Raw genomic sequence first — 25,180 nt, 5'->3', positions numbered from 1 at the left:
TTTAATTCACAGAGTTAAAGGTGATAGATTAATAACTTTCACAAATTGTCATCTTCTAAGATGTACTTGATGCTATGGTGTTGCTGATTGTATCACTTGGGCTAAGGTGTTGTGATCGATCTAGTCAGAGGTCCTTCCTGGTACAATGAAAATGAGATAGCCTCAGTGTCATTAGAGACTCAAAGCCTAAAGACCAATGATATCTGGAAGACACCTCTGAGAAGCAATCATTCCATAAGTGTTCAAAATACATCAACAAATATACTTACAATAAGCAATTTTGAAGAATCAACCCAGGAATTAAATGGACAGTATCAAAAACAAAAATGAGAAGACATTTAAGCAAGGCACAAACTCAGACTTCCATCCAACCAAGGATAAATTCTGGGAGAAATGAGGTGGAAAAGTCTGATAATCAACCACCTGGACACCCTGAACTGATAGCACAGGAAGTAACAAAATAGATGAATGAGGCTCTAGAAAAATTTGAAGCAGAAATAATCTCCCAGATATCTACAGAGATGGTGAGCAGAGTGAAAGACATGATTAGAGGATCTAGAACAGAAATAGAAAAAAAATAGATGAGCTCAGAAACATGCTAGAAGCCATGAATGCCCAACATAAGAAAAAATGGAAACCATGATCACTCAACATGAGAAAGAAATGGAATCCATGAAACAGATTTAAACAAATACTCAGGAGATTAAAAACTCCATTGAAAGTATGCACAGCAGACTAAGGGAATCCAAAGATAGAATATCAGATGTAGAAGAAAGGATTGTGGTGAAGGATGATGAAAACAGAGATTTCTTTAAAGTAGTAAGGTATCACAAGAAATCAATCCAGCAGCTGCTAGATGATGTAAAGAAGAATAACATAAGACTGATAGGAGTCCACAAAAAAGCAGGAGAAAGTACAACTGACATAAAAAAAATGTTCACAGAAGTAATAGTAGATAACTTCCCAGACTGAGGTAGAGAATTGGACATACAGATAAGTGAGGAATATAGAACTCCAACGAGCCACAATAAAAAAAAAAAACTACACCTAGACATATAATAGTAAAGTTCCTAGAAAACTAACAGAAGAACAAAATCTGATGAGCAGTTAGAGAAACAAAACAAATCACCTACAAAGGAAAGTCCATCAGAATCACAGCAGACTTCACACAAACCCTCAAATCAAGGAGAGCCTGGAGTGAAGTATTTCAAGCCCAAAAAGAAAATAACTTCCAACCTAGACTGTTGCATCCTGAAAAATTATCTTTAAAAATCAATGGGGAAATTAGACACTTCAATGGCAAAGAACACCTGAGAAATTTCATGAACACCAAAACCACACTCCAAGCAAGTCTAAACAATATCCTAGAAAAAAACAATGAAGGTCACAACTACATGAGGCCCAACAGAGGGAAGCCACCAGGCAAAGTAAGAAACTAAAGTGAAAGGGGGAAAAATAAGAAATAAAAGAGCCAACAAAATAAAACATCATGAAAAGGATGAGTCAATATCAATCAATTATAACCATCAATGTGAATGGCCTCAATTCACCAATCAAAAGAAATAGACTGGCAGAATGGATTAAGAAGTAAAAACCAACAATATACTGTATAAAAGAAACACACATAACTTAAAAGGAAATTCATAGACTGAAAGTAAAATGATGGAAAACAGTTCTCCACACAATAGGAACCCAGAAAAAAGCAGGGGTAGCAATCTTATTTGCATACAAAGTAGATTTCAAACCAAAACTAATTAAGAGAGACAAAGATGGTCACTACATCCCTGTGAAGGGAACAATCCAAGAGGAAGAGATGACAATCCTAAATATATATGCACCAAATACAAATGCCCTCAAGTGTACAAAACAAATATTAATGGGCATGAAAAACCAAATAAGCACTAATACAATTGTAGTGGGGGACCTCAATACCCCACTATCACAAATAGACAGATCATCTAGACAAAAAATTAACAATGAAATAATAGAACTGAACCAAACTATTGAACAAATGGACTTAATAGATATTTACAGAATGTTCCACCCCACAAAATCAGAATACACATTTGTCTCAGCTGCACATGGGTCATTCTCCAAAAGAGACCACATGCTAGCTCGTAGGACATGTCTAAGTAAATGTAAAAGAATTTACGTTACCCCCTGTATATTATCAGACCATAGTGCAATAAAATTGGAGATCAATAACATAAGAAACCACAAAACACCCACAAACACATGGAAACTGAATAACACCCTCCTGAACAACCAGTGGGTCACAGAGGAAATTAAAGAAGAAATTAGACAGTTTGTACAAGTGAATGATACTGCCAGTACAAAATATAGGAATCTATGAGACACAATGAAAGCAGTTCTATGTGGGAAATTCATAGCAGTGAATGGCCATATTAGGAAAACAGAGAGAACTCAGTTAAATAACCAATGCAGAACCTCAATCTCCTAGAAAAAGAAAAGCATAACAAACCCAAACCTCATACAAGAGAGGAAATTATAAAGATCAGAGCAGAAATCAATGCAATGGAGACTAAGAGAACAATACAAAAATCAATGAATCAAAGAGTTGGTTTTTTGAAAGAATAAATAAAATTGATAAACCTTTAGCCAACCTTATCAAAAAAAGAAAGAAAAGACTCAAATCCATGCAATTAAGAATGAAAAAGGTGAAGTCACAACAGACCCAGCAGAAATCCAGAGGATCATCAATACCTACTTTGAGAAACTATTCTCTAATAAAATGGAAAACACAGAAGAAATGGACAGATTCCTAGATACACACGAATTGCCAAAGTTAAATGAAGAAGATATAGAAATTCTAAACACCCCAATGACAATGAATGAAATTGAAAATGCAATAAAAAATTCATCAACAAAGAAAAGCCTAGGTCCTGATGGCTTCACTGCTGAATTCTACAAGACATTTAAAGAACTGTCACCATTACTCTTTAAACTCATCACGAAAGTTGAAAAGGAAGCAAGACTTCCAAGTTCATTCCTGGAGGCAAGTGTTACTTTGATTCCCAAATCAGGTACGACCCAGCCCAAAAAGAGAATGACATGCCAATCTCCCTAATGAACATAGATGCAAAAATTCTCAACGAGATACTGACAAACAGACTACAGAGGGTCATCAAGAAGCTCATACACCCTGACCAAGTCAGATTTAAGCCAGGGATGCAAGGATGCTTCAACATTCGAAAATCAATAAATGTAATACACTATATTAACAGAGTCAAGGACCAAAATCATATGATCATCTCAATAGATGCAGAAAGGGCACTTGACAAAATCCTACAGCCATTCATGATAAAAACCCTACAGAAAATTGGAACAGAAAGTGTTTATTGCAACATGATTAAGGCTATCTATGAAAAACCAATAGCCAACATCATACTAAATGGTCAAAAACGGAAAACTTTCATGCTAAAATCAGGAATAAGACAAAGATGCCCACTATCACCACTCCTGTTCAATGTAGTTCTGGAAACATTAGCCACAGCAATTGGAAGAGAGAAAGAAATAAAAGGAATAAAGATAGGAAAGGAATAATTTAAGCTGTCATTATTTGCTGATGATATGATACTTTACATAGAAGACCCAAAAAACTCCACTGAAAGACTTCTAGACTTATTTGACAGATTCAGTAGAGTGGATGGATACAAGGTCAACACTCAAAAAGCAATAGCTTTCTTACACACAAATAACAGACTCACTGAGAGAGAAATTAGGGAACCAATTTCTTTTACAATAGCATCCCAAAAAACTGAAATATCTAGGAATCAATCTAACAAATTAAGCAAAAGACATCTACACTGAAAACTACAGCACTTGAAAAAAGAGATCGAAGAGGATATAAGAAAATGCAAAGACATCCCTTGCTCCTGGGTAGGAAGAATCAATGTAGTGAAAATGGCCATACTTCCAAAACTACTATATAGATTTAATCCAATACCGATTGAAATTCCAAAAAATATACTTCACAGAACTAGAGAAAACAATCTAAAAATTCATTTGGAAGCAGAAGAGACCTGGAATATCAAAAGCAATTCTAGGCTGCTGAGCCATGGCTGGGGGTATCACAATCCCCAACTTGAAACTATACTGCAAAGGTACTGTGATAAAAACATCTTGGTACTGGCAAAAGAACAGACCTGAGGATCAGTGGTATAGATTAGAAGATACAGAAACAACTCCAGACATAGTCATCTGCCTCATCTTTGACAAAGGATCCAACCACCATCACTGGAGGAAAGATAGCTTATTTAATAGATGGTGTTGGAAAAACTGGATTTCAACCTGCCAGAGATTAAATCTAGACCCATATCTATCACTATGCAGTAAACTAAGATTGAAGTGAATTAAAGATCTAAATATTAAAACATAAACACTAAACTTGCTGGAAGATAAGTTAGATAAAACTCTTGAAGACACTGGCATAGGAAAAGACTTTATGAACAAAACCTCAGTAGCATGGGAACTAGCACAAAGCATCAACAACTGGGATCTAATCTTGTTAAAAAGCTTCTGCACTGAAAGAGAAACCACCAACAGAGCTTAGAGACAACATACAATGTGGGAAAAAAATTTTAGCAGCTGTAGCTCAAACAAAGGACTACTATCTAGAATATATAAAGAACTGATTAAAATTAGACCTCCCATATTCAAAGACCCAATTCAAAAATGGGCATCTGAAATGAACAGACATTTCTCAGACAAAGAAGTAAAAGCGGCAAACAAATATATGAAAAAACGTGCAACATCACTAGTCATTTGAGAGATGCAGATGAAAACAACACTGAGATTCCACCTCACCCCAGAAAGAATGGCTGCTATCAAGAAATCAACCAATAACAAATGCTGGCGGGGGTGTAGGGAGAAAGGATCCCTTGTCCATTGTTGGTGGGAGAGCAGACTGATGCAACCACTGTGGAAATCAGTATGGAGATACCTCAAAGAACTAGGACTGAGGGTCCCATTTGAACCAGTTATTCCCTTGCTGGGTATCTTCCCAAAAGAATTAAAGGAATCATAACACAGCGATATGTGTCCACCCATGTTTATAGTGGCACAGTTTGTAATATCTAAAGCTTGGAAAGAGCCCAAATGCCCATCCACTGGAAACTGGATAAAGAAGATGTGGTTTTTTAATAAAATGGAGTACTACTCAGCAATATAGAATGAGAAACTAGAGACATTTTTAGGTAAATGGATGCATATTGAGGCCATACTCTTAAGTGAAATAAATAGGACACACAAGTGTAAATACCAAAGTGTTTCACTAGTGTGAGAAACTGAAAGTGTAAATAAGGATTAAAATGATTAAAATGAATAATTGATAATTTGCAATAGGAAGAAAATGTCCAAAGGGGTAGGGGTGGTTGGAGGGGAAGGGGAAAGGAAAGAAGGGAAAGGAAAAATTACAAGAAAAGAAAAAAATGGAAATGAAGTCTATGTAAATAGGGAAGTGTGGAGGGGGTGAAGGGTGCACAGGTAATGGGGAAAAAATAAGAACCATGATACATCATGTACAGGTACAATCCCTGAATGATAAATGTAAATGTATTGTATACCTAAAATGTAACAATAAAAGAATTTAAGAAAAAAAAAGAACGAAGCAGTCTCAAAACCTACACTAACTTGCAGGGAGTGGAACCTGTCTCCACAAACACAAGTTAAGCCTCCATGATTGGGGGCTCTAGGGTGAAACAAAGAAGTAGACCAGCAGTACTAGCCCCAAGAAAAGCCCACAATTATAAACTTCAAAAATTGCATGGAGTTTTACTCTGAAAGTGACTCCTTCTACATTGAAGGCAACAGATGGAGAAGAAATCTAGTGTACCTCTTGCCATATCACCAGAGAGTGTTTACTAGAGCACCATTTCAGTAAACTGTTGACTATTTAAAATTGAGCCTCAGAACAACTAAAAAACTACTTCACTTCAGGGTTCCCAATGTTACCTTCTCACAGTGACTGGGTAAATGCCAGGGAGGCAGTTGCAGAGTGGGTGTGGCCAAGATATTTACCCCATCCCCCAAAAATTTTAAGCTCAGGCCAAGAAGAATACAGGCCTCCACCTTCCATAGAGAGAAGCTAGGCCTGGTGTATGTGGATTTCTGAAGTGACTGGGTCTAAAAATGCCGCCATTAAATCCAATGGTCCACTTGAATCCTTAACCTGCTGCATACATCCAGCAGAGATATGAATTCTAATTGTTTTCACCATCAGCAGACATTAGTGAGGACCGGCTTTGGGTTGGATAGTCATCACAGCTTGGGATGAATAGGCAGAGGCACTTCTGGAACATGGAGTTGTTTGAAAAATTCATAGGCTCTAAAGTTAGGTGTAGAAAATTGTGACTTTTTGGATTACAAAACTGTGGAACCTGGAAAGAAACCACTCATTCAAAAATACAGAGGAAAAAAAATTTCAAATTTTTAAAATTTTTTCTTCACTGGGTTTTTAGACTTTGGGGGATTTTCCTTTTTCATTTTTATCATTCTGCTTTCTTTCTTTTATTGTTTTTCATCTTATTTTTCTTATTCTGCTTTATCTCATATAAATTACCTAATTCTATTAATTTCTTTTTACCCAATAGGATCCTTTATATATCTTTTCTTTCTGCTTTCTTATCTTCCATGGCTTACTTTTTCAATTTTTTTCTTTCATTCTCTCATTCCCCACCCCTTCTTCTTATGGGCTAGCATATGATGTACCCTGAAGAGTACTTTGGTAGCACTTAAAAAGAAGGCACATTCTGCTGCTTTTGAAGGGAATGTTCCTTACATATTTGTTAGCTCCATTTGTTCTAAACTGTAGTTCAATGTTTCCATATTGATTTTATGTCTAAATAATCTATCCATTATTGTAACCAGGATTTTGAACTCTCCTGCTATATCTATTGATGTGTGTCTCTCCCTTCATATTAATTTTACCTTATGTATTTATTTAGTTCCTTTCCCATTAGGATCATATATGTTAACACTTATTATATCCATTTGATTCATTGAGCCCTTTATTATGATATAATGATCTCTCTTTTTACAGTTTCTCATGGAATGTCTTTCATCTAATACCAGGATAGCCATCCTGTCTCTTTTCATTTCCATTTGCATGGAATTTCTTTTTCTACTTCTTCACTTGTACCATATGTATTTCAAAAAAATAAATTTCTTATATGCAAGATATAGTTAGTACCTCGGTTTTTGTTTTAAAATACATTTAATCATTTTATTTCTTTTGATTGGAGAATTCAGTACTTTCACATCCAGATAATTCTTGCAAGGCAGGTGACAGAACCACTGAGGTAAATCCCTGGTCCAACTTTTCTTTTTTTTGGTACCAGGGATTGAACTTGGGACCTTGCACTTGAGAGGCAGGCAGCGGAACCACTGAGCTAAATCTCCAGCCCATATCAGGGTAATTCTTGACTAAGATCTCTATTTTTACTTCTCCCCAATTTATATTTTAATATTATAACTTATACTTTTATGTTGTGTATCCTTTAGCAAACTTCTGTAAACATAGTTCTTTTTAGCAATTTTTTTTCTTAACATTTATACTAGGGATATAAATAATTTATACTCCAACAAGACAGTATTAGAGTTTTCTGAAATTGGGTATTAATCAATTTCCAATCAGTGGGAAAAAATACTAGACCCCCACAGCTTAAAGAAGGAGACATTTATTTGACTCACAGTTTCCAGTGGGTTCAGTCCAAACTCAGCTGGCTCCAAAGCAGCAACACCATGTTGGAAGGGCCTGCAAGGACAGCTGCTCATCCTATGGCAGCCTGAGAGCAGAGAGAAATGGGAGGAGCCTGGGACAAGAATACACCAAGGTCATGTCTCCAGTGACCACTTCCAACCTGGGCCCACCTCATCAATGGATAAATCCACTGATGACTGCAGCACCCCCATGATCCGGTCACCTTCCAATCACATGAGATTTTTGGAGAACATTTTAGATGTAAACAGTAGTAAGTATGTACTTACTTCTTTCAAAGAGTTTTATGCTTTCATATTTTTTTTTATTTTACTAATTGGTGTCCTGTCTGTTCAGCTTGAAGAATATTCATTGGTATTTCACATAAGATAGGTTAATAGTAATGAACTCTTTCAGCTTTTGTCTCAGAAAATCTTCATCTCACCTTTATTTCTGAAGGTCTGCTTTGCCAGTTGAAGTATTCTTGATTGGCAGTTTCTCTCTTTAGGACTTTGAATATGTACCATCCCCTCTCTCCTAATATGAAAAGTTTCTTCTGACAAATTATCTAATAGCTTTATAAAGGTTGTGTGTGAGGGTATTCTTTTCTTTTGCTTCTTTCAAGATTCTCTCTTGCAAGAAAAAATACATAGTCATATCAATTGATTTAGTTGACAAAATACAGTATTCAATCATGATAAAGAATTTTTCAGCAAACTACTAATAGAGAAGATTTCTCTCAACTTGATGAAATGCATATACAAAAAATATACAGCTAATATCATATTTAAGGGTGAAAAACTAATATCATATTTAAGGTGCTTTTCCCTTTAGTTTGGGTAAAAGGCCAGGATATTCTTTTTCTTGTTGTTTTGTTTTCTTTGCAGTACCGGGGATTGAACTCAGGACCTTGCACTTGTGAGGCAGGGGCGGTGCCATTGAGCTAAATCCCCAGGCCAAGGATATTCTTACCCTACTCATTTAAAATCTTAATAGATGTATTCACTAGTGCCATAAAAAAGAAATTGAGATTCAAAACAGGTACATGGATTCAGAAGAAACAAAATTATTTGCAAATGTCATGATTGTCTATGTAGAAAAATCACAAAGAATTCACAAAATCTCCTAGAACTATTAAGCAATTATTTCAAGGTCACTTGGATGTAAAGTTAACAAAGTCAATTATTTTTCTATAATAATATAATAAAAAACTTAAATTGAAATTAAAAACAATGCAACTAGTAAGATAAAAAGTAAAATGTCTTGGCATAAATCTAACAAAATAGGTGCAAAATACATGTGAAAAACTGTAAAAATCTAATAAAAGAAATCAAAGATCTAAATAATTATATTCTACATTCTTGAGGCCTCAATATTGTTAAGATATCACATTCTCTAAACTTGATCAAACAATGCCAACTCAGTTCAATTCCACTGAACTACTTTGTGACTTGTCTTGATCAGTTCTGGCTGCAGTAATGGAATATACTGCATATATCATAGACAGCAGAGATTTATTTCATAAATACTGGAAGCAGGGAAGTCCAAGATCAAGGTGCAGGCAGATTTGGTGTTTGGAATGTTCCTATTTGCTAGTTCATAGATGATGACTTCCCACTGTGTCTTCAAATGGTCTAGTGGGCCAACGTGCCCTGCAGACCTCTTTTATAAGATCACTAATTCCACCCTCATAATTTAATTACTTCTCAAATATCTTGCCTCTTACATTTAGCTCACATTGGGAATGAGATTTAAACAAACAAATTTGGATGCAACATATCCAGATCACAACATGGTTATAGAGGAAGTGATGCTAAAGTTTATGTGGAAAGACAAAAGACCCAGAATAGTAATACAGTAATGAAGATGAGGAATAAAATTGGAGAACTGACACTATTCAATCTCAAGATTTACTATAAAGCTATAGTAAATAGGACAGTGTGGTATAGGCCTAGGAATAGACATACAGATGGAAGGGACAAAGTATCCCAGGAATAGACCCAAACAAATGTAGTCAATTGATCTCTAACAAATGATTAAAGGCAATTCATTACAGAAAGGATAGTCTTTTCCAAAAAATTGTGCTGAAAGAATTGGACGCCCATATACAAGGAAATGAATCTAGATGTAGTTATTATATATTTAACAAAAATTAAGTAAAACTGCATAAAAGAACTAATTGAAAAACTATAAACCTTCTAAGAAAAACCTCTGTGACCTTGAATTTGACAATGGTTTTTGCCTCAATACAAAAAGGACAATTCGAGTCACGTGGAAGATGCCTAATCACCCCACTGCAGACAGGCAGGTCTGCCCATGCCCTACCGAGGTCCTGAGTTGCACAGAACACACCGAATCAGCCCGTTGCAGACAGGCAGGTCTATGCACACCATACCAAGGTCCTGAGTCCCACGGAAGACACCAAATCACCCCGCTGCAGACAGGCAGCCACCTGGTTCCACACTATAAAGAGGCAGAGGACACCAGACCACCAGACCAAGGTACTGAGTACCACTGTTCCTGGCCCAGAGGTAGGGGCTTCTGAGCCGTCATCCCACTGCTCCTGGTCCAGAGGAAGGGGCTTCCGGGTCACCATCCCTCCCACTGCTCCCAGCCCAGAGGAAAGGGATTTGGGGCCACCTTCTGTCCCGGCTGCTCCTGGCCCAGAGGAAGGGGCTTCTGAGCCACCATCCCACTGCTCCTGGTCCAGAGGAAGGGGGTTCCCAGCCACCATCCCTCCAGCTGCTCCCAGCCCACAGGAAAGGGCTTTTGGGTCACCATCCCTACCACTGTTCCCGGCCCCTGTCCCACCTCACCTAGTTCAGAGGAGGTAATCTGTGCAGGCACTAACAGCCCCCTGCCCCAGTCGAAATGAGAAAACATGTAAATAAGTCTCAAAACCAGACTTCCAGATCACCTACAGCAACCGCAAAGGGAAATGAGATGAAACACTCTGATACTCAACCACCTGGACCCACTGAACTGGCAACAAAAGGGGATCTGGAAAAAATGAAATCACAAATAATTTCTCAGATAACAGGAGAAATTGTGCCCTTAGTGCAAGACATGATTAATAAATCTAGAGAGGAGCTCAGGAACATGATGGAATCCCAACATAAGAAACAAATGGAATCCATAAAACAGATGCAAATAGATTTCCAGAACATGAAAAACTCCATTGAAAGTCTCCACAGCAGAATGAGCCAATGTGAGGACAGAATTTCAGATACAGAAGATAAGATTGTAATTAGTGACCAGGAAAGAAAAATTGCTTCAAAATTATAAGGGAACATGAGAAATCAATCCAGCAGCTGCTAGATGATGCAAAGAAGAATAACATAAGACTGATTGGGCTCAATGAAGAAACAGGAGAGAGCGCAGATGACATAAAAAAATCTCTTCACAGAAATAATGGCAGAAAACTTCCCAAGCAGGGGAAAAGAGCTTGACATACAGATAAGTGAGGCATATAGGACTCCAAATAGCCTTGATCAAAAAAAATCTACACATAGGCATATAATTGTTAAGATTCCAGAAACTCACCAGAAGAACAAAGTACTACAAGCAGTCAGAGAAAAGAAACAAATCACATACAAAGGAAAGCCCATCAGAATCACAGCAGACTTCTCAACACAAACCATCAAGGCAAGAAGAGCTTGGAGTGACATATTCCAAGCCCTAAAAGAAAACAGCCTCCAACCCAGATTGATGTACCCTGCAAAACTATCTTTCAAAATGGATGGAGAAATAAGATACTTTCATGACAAAGAGCACCTTAGGAACTTCGAGAATACCAAACCAGCACTCCAAAGAATTTTACACAATATCCTAGGAACAGACATTGAGGATCACAACCCCAGGAAGCAAAGCAGAATGAAGAGTAAGTCAGTGAGTCACAAAAAATAACTGAGAGAGTACCCAGTAGCCAAAGCTGAAACAATTTGGAAAAAAATTATATAATGTTTTATTATAACCTAGTTTATAACACAAACACCCATATGTCACACTTAATATGTGATTCAACAAATTAATAAATGGAGAAAAATCTTCCATGCAGAAAAACTCCAAATAATTACTCCTCCATAAAGGAATAGCATAACTCTCTACTCCTTAAGTGTTGACTATGAATAGAGACTAATTTCAAAGAGTACAATATGAAAAGGGCGGAAAGATTAACTTTACAGTAGAAAAACTTAACAACTACTACTTTATTTTTAGTAAGGTGATCAAAGTTCCTATCAGCAGTCAGAAATCAAGTAGACAGTACAGTTAGTCCTCTGTATTTGCAGGTTCTACATCCTTGGGTTAAACAACTATGGATCAAAATATTTTTTAAAATATGTGTTTATACTGAACATTTACAGACTTTCTTGTCATTATTTCCCAAAGAAATACAGTATATTGATTTTTTACATAGTGTTTACAATGTATTCCATTATTATAAGAAATCTGGAAATGATTTAAAATGTACAAGAGTATGTGCATAGATCCTATGCAAATATTCCACCACCTTATATAAGGGGCATGAGCATCCATAAATTTTGATATCTGTGAGAAGTTCTGGAATCAATCTCCTAAGAAACAAATGTATGCACCTTTGACATGAGATGTTAAAAATGGCACTTTCTTGAACATTCTGCCTGAAAATTTATAATCCTAGTTGTTTCAGGCTTAAATGTAGTTTCTCCCACCTCCCATATTCCTATTGTTTAAATACAAACCCCATGTTTGAAGCTATTAGTAAGTAGAGCCTTTATAAGGTGAGGGTGGAACCTTCATGAATTGGAATGTTGCCTTCACAGAAGAGATTCCAAAGAGTTCCCTTGCCGCTTCTACCAGATAAAGACAAGCAGAGAAGATGCCCATCTATGATCGAGGAAGCAGACATCACACATCAATCTCCTTGCACCTGAACTTGGACTTCTGAGCTTTTATAACTGTGAGAAATAAATTTTTATCATTATAAGCCACTCGTCTATGTTACTCTTGTTATAGCAGCCTGAATAGACTAAGACATCAATGTAACATTAGAAAAGCAACAGCAGACAAATATGAGTTGAGCACCATACTACAAAATACCTTCTGACTATTATTACTTAGGACAGTCAAGTTTGCTAAAACTATACTGACAATCTGGCACTGTAAGGAGAAACCAAAGAAGGCATTACCAGTAAATATAACTTGATGGGATTCTGCATCTAGGACATTAGATTATAACTAAGGAAATCTGAAGAAACTATACATTTGAGTTAATAATACGTCAATTTTGTTCCATTAGTTATCGTAAATGTACTATATTATTGTAAGAGATTAATAATAGGTAAAACTGAGTGTAGGAGGGTATATAAAACTGATATTAACACTTCTATTTTCTGTAAATCTAAAACTGAAAAATATTAGAAAAATAATCTAGGCTTAGAAATAAAATTTGTTAAAGTTGTAATTACACAACACATAAATCACAGGGTAACATATAGGGAATTTTTTTTGTACTAGAGATTGAGTATACTTGAAAAACCAAAATATCGTAAATTCAAAGGACCTGTGTCAATAGGAGAGGAAGGTATTAGACCCTAAAAAAGGCCATGTTAAAGTAGACTGGCTAGTTTAGGTCTACAAAGGAAAATACTTAACTGATTACTACAAAATGATATGTGGCTTCTACTCAATATATTGAAATTAAATGTAGTTCATTTTAAAAACTAAAACTTCATTGAGAAAATGATGGAATTAGCAAAAGGAATTAGTAGTTTGAGCAGACAGAAAATTCATATGTAAAATTTAAGAAATGTATGTACCATTGTACATATGTACAGTGTACCAGTGACCATCAAAAAGTGAAATTCACAATTCTATTTACACTAAGAGCAGAAAATATATAAACCTATGTGCAAACTGATCAAGTAATGTTCAATACAGAAACAGAAGAGTGAAAAATCTATTCGGAGAGTTATAAAACAGCTTACATAATTGGAGTCATATATATGTTGGTGGAAGAGAAGGCTCTGTTGTAAAAATAATGATTTTACTCAAGATTTTTGAAATATCAATGTCACAGAAATCCCTATGGTATTCTGTGATAAATTTGAGGAACTAATGCTGATATTAAAGAATAAAGACATGTGAATGTTCAAATAACAAATTAAAGACTTTTGCCATGAAAGAGTCTAAATTTCATTTCCAAGCTGTAATAATTAAAATACCATGAGGTTCTCTCTGGTAAACTTCTGCAGGCTAAGGAACAGAAAACATAGGGTCAGTAATGATAGACAATTTGATATTAAGCAGAGAAAAACATAAAGATATAGAACTCAGACTACACACACACACACACAGACTCACACACTTTCATCCCTTATGGCTTAAAATGCTAGATTCAGGACACATGAATGTAAACCAGGATATGAATAGAATTCTATAGATCTCTATGATGTATTGCTATGTGATGAAAGCAAATTGCAAAACATGTATTATAACATCTAATTTTACAAAATAGAATTCTGAGCACCATGTTATGCATTTATTTAAACACGGAAAAGTCACTCATGTCATCAATGTTAATGAAATCAGTTTACTTCTCCCAGCTTCTAGTTTCCCAAGCAATAAAAAATATCTTTTTTCCTAAAAATGGTGGTAATAATAGAAATAATAACATCAGTGCAATTAGGTTTGACTTAGACCTGATAATGTGCTTCTATGTGGGCTTTTTCTGTTAATCATTACACCATTCCCAAAGAAGAGAATATCCCATTATTCCTAATTTAAAAGCTTGTCTCAAGGATCAAAGGTGCTGACATAACTCTATAGACAGATAATGAATGACTAATCCACATTTTTTACATAATAGAAAACTTAAAATTATATTTTAGATTAAATTTTAAATTATATTTGGATTCCAAGTGCAGGGGTTCATCAGTAGTACCAGCTACTCAGGAGGCTAAGGCAGGGGGAGAAGTTGAACCCAGGAATTAAGAAACCAGCTTAATAATAATGAGACCCTGTCTCAAGAAAATAGACACCTAGACATTTAAAAAACAGACTATGAATATATTTATGGACTTGTGTTTGTGCACCCACCCACAACCCAACGTTGTGAGGAAGTCTGCTTAGTAGCAAAGTTGAAATTTTAATTTCTGAATTATCTTTCTTTAAACTCAAAGTTTTCCGGTTAGGCTTTCATGCAACCACCTGGACAGCCCTGGAACAGCTGGTATTAAAGTTTCTCTAACCACATTTCCAGAGAATCTAGATTTTAGAATGAAATTCGATTACCCTGGGCCCCAAGGGAAAAGCTTCTGAGTCACCTATGATGCTGGGCTGGTCAGGGTATTTACAGGATGTGGTTTCTGTTTTCACATTCAAACTATAAAACACATTACTACATAAAAAGGAAAATCATAAAATGGCTTTCAGAACACATATCTCTTAGAATAATGAATCAAATGTATATATTGAAAAATATCAATGAAGTCTTTGCAGAAATAAACAGTATGTAGAGGGAAAATTATAAAATGCTGTACCAAAATGAAAAGATTTGAGCCACTAAAAGTATGTTGTTTTAAGAGCTCTGAGTTAATTTGAAGTTCTAGTACCAGGGCAGCTAGCAATCCCCTTCCAACGGGTGAGAGGTAACTGAAAGTGCATGTTTACAATGGGTCTTTCATGGGCTCCTTCTTTTACCTAATGGATGGCCTAATTCCTAGTGGACGCTTGGAAACTGGTTTATACTGGCAGATGCTCTTGTGACTAGTGTTTGGTGTTTGTCTGCCTGACCATTGCTTTGGTACTGGGACTCCAAATTCAAAGTCCCAGGGAAAACCCAGTACAAGGTAGCCCCTGGATTTTTAGATGGAAGGCACAAATTCAGTTCACCACTACAGCAGAACGTATGTTCAAAGATTTATTACTTACAGGTCTTGGGGAAGGAGGTACAATGAGGCAGAAGGGCTGTCCTCTTTCTCTCGGTCATGCATCTCAGGAATAGAGTCAAGCAGAGGGACAAGGAAGAGATGGCAAATAACAAATCTCATTCAAATGAACACTGACACAACATAAAATTTTAGGAATTCACTACATACATGTACCAAGAAAATTTCAGGGCCTATAATTAACACACAGCTGTATTATATAAAAAGATTTCAAGGACAGATACATATCCATGCTGCTAGATATGAACTTGATATTGTGAACATAATTTTTTTCTATTTCATTTATATTTTTAAGGTAAGCAGGTTAAAATTTGCAAGGCAAATTTTCAGTAAGTGAGCAAACACCTATTAATATTTATCTGTTGAGAATATATCAGTAAGAACTGTAACCCAAGAAAACAATCCAAGGCCAGTGTATCTGTTTTCTAGGGTACCAATATAAACTACAATTTGGGTGACACTGAATAGCAGACAGTTATTGTCTCTAACTTCTGGATGCAACAAATCCAAAAGCAAAGTGTTGAGAGTGCCATGCCCTGACAGACCCTTCCTTGTCTCTTCCTGCTTCTGGCAGACCAGATATTCCCTGGCTTGTGATGGCAGAACTCCAATTCCTGTTTCCATCTTCACACGATGTATCTTCCTTCTGTGTCAATGTCAAAATTTTCCTCTCTGTGGCAATTAATGGCAACTGTCAACTTGAATGCATTAAGACATCTAGCATATTAGTAGAGCATACTTCTTGGTGGGTCTGTGGGTGTTTCCAGAGCTGGCTGGCAGGTAGACCAACACACTGAAGGACAAAAACCCAGCCTGACTGTGGATAGCATCACCCAATAGTCTTGCAGCACAGATGGAAAGAAAAGGGAGGAAAGAGAGGAAAGAAAAGGGAAAAAAGGGAAAGAAAGGGAAGAAAGTTGAAGTTGGCCTGAGTCTTGAAAAACTCCTTTGTACTTAACTTGGTCCCTTGCTCTGCCACCATCTGCAGACACCAGACTCTGGCTTCTTCAGCCTTTCGATATGGACTCACATCAGTGACTCTGTAGGGAGCTTCAGCCTCTGCCTGTCACTCCATCCCTAACCCCTCTTATTTTGTGCCTTCCAACTCTGCAACTGCTGGGTCCTGCAGTGTGCACATAGTCACTGTGGACTCTTCCCATGCTGGTCCTGCAAGCCTAACAAATCATCTTGTGTATTTAGAAATTAATTAATTAACTAACTAATGTATTTATTTTCTATTGATTCTGTTCCTCTAGAAAACCCAAACCAATATACTCGTCTCATAATGACACTAGTCATCATGGTTGTTTCTTGATCCCTTTCTCTATTTTTCTTTTGGTGCCGGGGATCGAACTCGGGTCCTTGAGCTTGCAAGACAGGCGGCAGAACCACTGCCCTGTTTTTTGAAATTACATATGCCAATAAACTCAATGTAAGTTTGAGAATTAAACTCTAAGAAAAAAACCCAATAAAATATGATGCTCTAGTAGGATGTCCAAGAAATTATGCTTGAGAAGCACAATTTTCAGAAAAAACATGAGTGGAATAATATTAAAACAATTTGTATAAAATGATTCCATCTGGTAACAAGAATAAAAATCAAGGGAACTTTTCTAGGTATGTATATGTTATTTTCTGTTTTTATTTGTAGAAAGAGATGGAGCACAATTTTAATATAGAATAACATAAAAGCATGGAATGAATTAGTTGTTAGGGCAGATTCTTAAATTTGTCCCTTTGTAACTCTGAACTCTTGGGTAAACTATGAAAGGACATTTTTAATAATAATGTTGATAAAGAATGTCCATTTTGTATAGATAAAACATTCTCTCACTTTGTGTGTTTAACCATATTGTTTATACTTTTCAAACACATACTTCTCATCAAGAAGAGAGAAATGCCTCCTTTTAGTAAAGATAACTGTAGTAATAAGAGTGATAATGAAATCATTAACATTTACTGAAGCTTTTCTCCCAGGTCAAAGCTTGTAGACATGTGTTTATAGGTTTAATAAATAACCAGTGGCTCAGATAACATCATCAATTCCATGTAAAAGGATTGATAGTAAAATAATTATTTGTAATATGGAAAACATACCTTCAAAATGAAAAAGCTACTTAGAAGCAGAATAGATTATATTATCATGACAGCATTGACTCCATGCATGAAACAACATTGAGAAATTTTGCATGCAGCAGTCTTATTTAACCAAGCTGTCAGTATTGTGTACAACCCTTCTTGTTAGTGGTTTGATGGCATTGTTTTGCTATTTTTAAATTCAGTACTTATTTGGTGAGTACCTGCTATATGCCAGACATAACTGCTAGACAGTTTGCACACAAAATACCCTTCTGTTAGGCCGTATGCTGTATTTACAGCTGTGGAAGAGACAGAAAAAAACTGAAAGATAAAGAAGGTTAGAACATAAATGTGATGCAAAATGAGCTAATCAGAATACAGAGAACAAGAGTGGTGTAAGCATGATGACAGTGTCAACTCACAGGCTCCCTTAGGGTGGTTATAGTTAAGGACAAACTTGAAGGAAGTAATAAAGTTATCAATGACACAGAACTGATTCTTAAAGGGCTATGATGTGCTTTAGCTATTTTGGAGGGAAATATCGAGTGTGTTTTATTAACAATGCAAATGAATGAGAGCTAGAGGTATACCTCAGTTCACAAACGCATCTGTCTAATTCGGGTTACAAACAAAAATGTTCACCAAATTTTGCTTCCATTTGCAAACTCCACATCAGGTGACAAATGAGATCATGGCTTTCTTCCCTGCACAAACACAAATGCAGACATCTTCTCCCAAATCGTATAAGAAATTAAGCTTTTCCTTCTTTTATGTTTTACTTCATTTTTCCATATATTTTCTCTGTTTTACAATGATTACTACTGAACATTTTTACTGAGAAATACAGATGTCTATCCAAAAAAATATAAAGTTATTATCTTGAAATTCAGGTGATTTTCCTCTTTGTCCCTTTAACCCATCGGGCATTTCTAAACAAGATAAGACTGATGATGATAGAGGACACTTAAAAAACAATTAACAAACTTAACACTTAAAGGGGATCAACTTTTTCTTTGAAGTAATAGATTGATTTTGCAACCGAAGTTGAGGTGGATTAAATTGATGAAATGTCATTAACAATATTGATTTAAAATATTCCACATGAAAGCCATATAATGCATTACACCTATCACTTAGTCTCCATATTGTCACTGTTTATTGGAAGCCAGTTTCCTGGCCTTCTCATTTATTGTGAATGCTTTTGACTGTGGAGCAGATTCCTCTGGGCACACAGGTGGTGGTCTGCTAGTGCTACATGAATACCTAAAACTGCATACTGTATTTTTGTCTTATAGAGTTGTCTTGGTTCAATTGGTGCCTTTCTGGGCCATGTTTGCTTAGTCTCCTCCTCATTCTGTCAGGGAGTCCTATGACAGACTGGATCTTGATGTGGTTGTCTCAGTGTAATAGCACAGACTTGAAGGAGTTAAAAGGAGACTGGAAATTGATACTTCACACTGCACATTTGCTTGGAGTTGTACATCTTGATTATTCTGTGCTTCTTCCAGTCCCTCTCATTTTTTCCTCACTTGAAATTGGAACTCATTGTCAGCTAGGTATATATTTTCTTTGCCTTGTCCTGGTCCAACTGGGAAAGTAAAGTAACAAATTAAGTTTTTAAACCGAGGTACCACTATATATTTGCAAAAGACAATAAATATATGCAGATATTTCAAAGCATGATATAGGTGTCTTTTTCTTTTGATTTAAGGATGTGCAAAAGATCTGATGAAATCTATGTTCTCTCTATTTTGAAAGTGTATTTATGATCAAACATGTATTACTTTTTTATTTTAAAAGATTGACAAATCAGTCCCATCCATGAACTCTCTGATATTACATGTTGTGCAGAATTGGATTAGACAGTGTGAAATGATTATTTTCAACTTTGCAGTGCGAATGCATGAGTATCTTTTATATTCCTAAATGATATGTGAAGATCAAGCCTCCAAAACTTTGAGGGCTATTAAACATTTTAGTGAGTTGGGGCTAAGAAATAAATGTAGGGGGAAAATATCACTGTTTTCCTGTTGTACCAACACTTTGTAAGGAAAATCCAAGTTAGAAATAATTCACAATACTAAGAAAAATATCACTGAGCCATACACTGTGAAGACTTATTCAGAACCTATATAAAGAAAGCAACAAAATTTACCAAGGGATTCATTGAAAGAGCAGTTTTGTGGGAGACACCCCCCCAGCACACATGCATGCGCACACAATCTAATATAGAAGAGTCAGTATCAATGTTCATTTTTTGAGAAAAAATACTTCATATATAGCAAATGAGCTAAAAAGTCAAATATGGTGGTATTAGGAATTTGAAAACTGAGTTTAAATCATAGCCTTAAGTCTTCAGTAGGTGATATTATAAAAAGAAAACATAAAAAAAAAAGAAAGGTAGTAGGGGTATTTGTGATTGTAGAATACAAAGTATAGTATAGGAACCATAATTAAAAAGGGTAACACCAAAGAAAAATTGACAAATTAATGGAGGGCAAATATGGCATTTCTGAATGTGAACTAAGCTGAGGAAATGAGTTAAAATTTTACCTCATACAGTGCATTTAGATATGTGTTGCCTGTGCAAAACTTAAAGTGTACAATAGAATTCCACTAACCAGCTTGGTAAGAATGACATTGTATTAAGAAGTACTATTAAACACGAAAACATATTAAGCTGCTTCCATCATGTATTTTTAAGTTTGAAAGGGCACATGTTTTGGAATGTATATGTCAAGATATCCCTCTTTTTCAATACATATTAATAATCCTTGCTTAAAGTATATGTAGAAGGTGAGGATCAATTATAAACAATAGCATTTAAAGAATAAAGGAGAAGAGTCTAAAGAATAAATACCTGCTCTTGACTCAGAATATGAAAGCAATATTAGGAAGATGTTGAGTTTTTAAAATTTGAATATATTTTCTAGATAATCAGATTGAAAGCCCCATTAAAATTTTTTGGAATTTTGTAAAATGTTGATAAAACTACATTTATGAAAATATACTTCTGAAAGTAATTAAGCTGGTATTCATTGTACAGGGGATTTAATGATGTGATAAAATTGCAGTGATTAGAAAAATGTGTTTTGGGTCAAAATTTGACAGACACCAATGACACAAAATTAACTGCTTAAATTTTGTTGTGCTCATTAGCTATCTGGAAGAAATTATCAAATTAAGATTACATTTGAAATGATACAATTTAATGCAATCCACATAGGATTGAATGTAGAATTTTATAGTATTAAGCAAAAATCATATATATGAGGGGTCCGTGAAAAAAGAGGTTTGAGGACAAAAACTACTTTGCTGAATCATGATTTTTCCTTATTTATCTGGTTCGGGGAAAAGCAACATGAATGAAAACAAATAAAACCTGTGTGTATACATGCCTAATGCTTTGGTATGTTTTATCTGTTACAGTATGAATTTTTATGTAACGCCCCAAATCCATATGTTGAAATCCTAATCCCAACTTGATGGTATTTGATGGTTAGGCCTTTAACAGATAACTAGCTCTGTCAGGAGGGTTGAACTCCTCTGAATGAGATTAGCGATCTTGTAAGAAGAAACCAGACAGCTTGCTCTTTTGCCATGAGAGGATACAAGTCAGCAGCCAGCAACTTAGAAGAGGGGCCCCCACCAGGGTGCAGGGAATATGGCTGCCTCCACCATGACTAGATCAACAACCCAGGGGGGCTGCTGGGGCAGAACCATCCAGGGGAATGCTGGCTGCAAGATCTCCAACTCAACAGAAAACTGCATCATGGGTGGGACCCCTGTATGAATGGAACCACCACAGACAGCCCATAGCATGAACAACACCTTGCTGAACTGTGAGGACAACGTTGTCACCTTAGTGGTTTCAAAAATCAGGAAAACTGTCCCAGTAGTGTGGGAGGGAAGACTAAAGAGCAAAAGAGAACTGTTCTTGAGCCTTACTATCTCCCGCAGCTTACCTTCTGGGCTTTGGACTTAATTAGTACCTGTCGCCCCTTCTTTCTTTCCTATTTCTCCCTTTCTGAAGACTAATGTCTATCCTATGCCTATCTCACCAATGGATTTTGCCAGATTGTAGTTTGATTTTGTAGCTTCACAGCTGGAGGAAGATGTTGTTTCTGGATGAACTGTATCCCGAGTCTTGCCCACATTTGATTTAGATAATATTTAGATAAGAATTTCAAATGTAGATTTTAGAATTGATGCTGGAAAGAACTGGGATTAGGGATTGTTGGGATGGGTTAATGTACTTTGCGTGGGAGAACATAAACTTTAGGAGCATATAGACAGAATGGACTAAATGTATCTCCTCAAAATACATATTCCTGATTATAACTCCCAATACAGTAGCATTTGGTTATGGAGGCCTTTGGAAGGTAACTGGATCACTACAGTGGAGCCCTCACAAATGTAATTAATGCCCTCACAAGATGGAGCCATAGAGTTAGTTCGTTCTTTCTGTCATGTAAAGTTCTAAGAAGTCAACAGTCTGCAACCTAGAAGAGAGCCGTCACCAGAACTTGATCATGTTGGCACTCTAATCTTTGACTTCTAGCCTCCACAAATATGAGAAATAAGCTTCTGTTGTTTATAAGCTACTCATACAGACTAAGGAGCATAAACTAATCATCTCACTTATATCCAAACATTTTGCTATGAAATTTGTCACAGCTGGATGATGCTTACATTTTTCAATTTTCACACCGTAGGTCTCTGGTAAGTTTGGCTCTCAGATGGTTGCCAGCATAATACCGGAGGAGTTGGCTACTGACACTTATCAAACCAGGTAACTAAAGGTGTTAGTCACAAAACAGAGGGAAACAATGCTGGGATAAAACATAGGATGCAAGGGGTGAGAATTAATAAGAGGGTTTGGTAGTGGGTTAAAGTTAGACTGTACACACTGTTAATAAAATGAACTTCCTGATTCATTTTACGGTGAGAAAATTATAAAACATTTCACCATGATGACTTGTTTTAAGATTTAGAGTGGTCAATCTCTGGTGCTTCATACAGTAACATACTACCAAACAGAATCCAGCAACATACAAAATGAATCATATACAACAACCACGTGGGATTTGCTGTAGGGATGCAAAGATAGTTTGACATCTGATAATTTTAAAATGTTTTAACAACATAAGAAAGAACAAAAACTTCGGCTTATCTCTCAATAGATACAAATACAAGGGCATTTAACATAACTGACACTCTTTCTAGATAAAAATGCCCAAGAGCCTGATAGAAGAGAACTTGAACTTCTAAGGGCCATATGTGAGAAACTCACAGCTAACATTACACATAATGGTGAAAGATCACTTTCCCCTAAGTATTCACAGTGAGGTAAGGATGGTCACTCTAACCATTTTTATATAGTTTCTTGGCAGTTCTAACCAGGGCAAACAGGCAAAATAAATGAATACAAAGTGTCCATACTCAAAAGAAATATGTAAAACTTTCTCTCTTCACAGATAACATGAATGTAAATGCACAAAAACATAAGAAATCTACAGACTTTAGTAGTTAATAAATTATTTCAGCAAAGCTGCTGGGCACAAGATCAATATGTAAAAATAAATTGTATTTTTATACACTTTCAATGAACGGTCCAAAAATGACTTTAAGAAAATAATTCAGTCACATTCCTATCAAAGTATAAAATATTCAGGAGTATATATAACCAAGGAACTACAACACTTATACACTGAAAATTTCAAACCATCATTGAAAGAAATTAAAGATCTAAAGGTAAAAAGGAAAGGAAAAGACATTCATGGATTAGAGGACTTAATAATGTTAATATAATACTCAGCAAATTTATCTACAAATTCAATCAGTCCCTCTCAAAATTTTAAGAGTATTTTTTTTTTTTACGTGGAAAAGCTGATCCTAAAATTCATACAGAAATGCAAAGGCTGGAAGACAGCTAAAACAATTTGAAAAAGAAAGATAGGGGACCCAGATTTCCTGAATCCAAAATTCACTAAGAACTATAATAGCCACAGTGCTATGTTAATGGCACAGAAATAAACACTGATCTATCAATAGGATAGAATTGAGAGTACAAAGTAAATCCCTACTTTGATGGTCAATTGATATTTGACAAAAAAGCTGGAAAATTCAAATGAGCATAAATAGTCTTTCAAACAAATGGTATTGTTGGCAAGAGAGTGGCCAATGGCTTGCAGAGCAACATACCCAAGTTTTATTGTTACTACTGCAATACATACCTCACCCATGACTCTACATCTATGAGAAAGACACACTGCAGTGGTAGCAAACATAAAGAAAATGTGAAGGACTACTATCAGAAATGGATGGAAGAGCAGGCTCAGAGCCTGATTGACAAAACAACTGTTGCATTTCAACAAGGAAAGATACCTCCTACTCCATTATCCACTCCTCCTCCAGCAGGGGCTATGATCTCACCTCCACCTAGTCTCCCAGGTCCTTCTCACCCTGGTATGATGCCAGCACCCGACATGGGAGGCCCTCCCATGATGCCAATGATGGACCACGCCTCCTCCTGAGATGGTGCCAGTGGGACCTGCTCCTGGAATGAGGCCACCCATGGAAGGCTACATGCCAATGACACCTGGGCCTCCAATGATGAGCCCTCCTGCTAGGCCCATGATGATGCCCCCTCCGCCAGGAATGACTCAACCAGACAGATAAAGCTAGAGGGGTGGCCTCTTCATAACAGCTTTGTATTATTTGTTCTATGTCACCAGGAGATCATGATGCTGTGATTGTGGGTATTTTCTAATAGCATAAGGAAGATTTGCTTCCCCTTCCTATCAAACAGAATAGTTTTAAAGGGAGAAGTGAGATAAACAAAAATGCAAGAAGTACAGTTTCATTTGTATTGTGAAATGTGAAAATTAAATTGTCAGCTCTTTAAACAAAAAACAAATGGTATTGTCAAAACTAGATATTGACATGAAGTAGACCCTACTTCACATCATATATGAAAGCTAACTCAAAATATAAGAGCTAAAACTGTAAAACTCTTAGATGATAATCTTTATTACTCTGAAATAGGTTATTGTTTCTTAGTTATGAAACTGAAAGTTGAAATGACCAAAGAAAAATATAAACTAAACATCATCAAAATTATAGTATTTTGATCTCAAAACACAAAATATAAATAAAGAATAAAATAAGGAAGAGATTATTGGAAGAGAGAGGCAGACAGCTGCATGATGATGCAAAGAAGAACAAGATAAGATTGATTGAAATCATTGAAAAAGCAGGAGTCAGCACAAATGACATAAAAAAATCTTTTCATAGAAGTAATTGCAGAAAACTTCCCAAGCATGGAAAGAGAATTTGACATACAGATGAATGAGGCATATAGAACTCCACTTAGCTATGACCAAAGTAAATCTACACCACTACATATAATAATCAGGATTCTGGAAATTCACAAGAACAGAATATTAAAAGCTAT

General features: G+C 36.0%; 1 pseudogene; it reads left to right on the top strand.

The window, feature by feature from the left end:
* The first annotated feature begins 24,042 nt into the window (after window positions 1-24,042).
* On the top strand, window positions 24,043-24,405 carry LOC101707303 (U1 small nuclear ribonucleoprotein C pseudogene; annotated as a pseudogene).
* Window positions 24,406-25,180: the final 775 nt, after the last annotated feature.

Source organism: Heterocephalus glaber, unplaced genomic scaffold (genome assembly GCF_053883595.1).
Source record: "Heterocephalus glaber isolate CG9 unplaced genomic scaffold, H.glaber_assembly_v1.0 deba00001764, whole genome shotgun sequence".
NCBI lineage: Eukaryota > Metazoa > Chordata > Mammalia > Rodentia > Bathyergidae > Heterocephalus > Heterocephalus glaber.
Note: the sequence above shows the minus strand (reverse complement) of the source record. Positions and strands in the feature narration are given on the sequence as shown.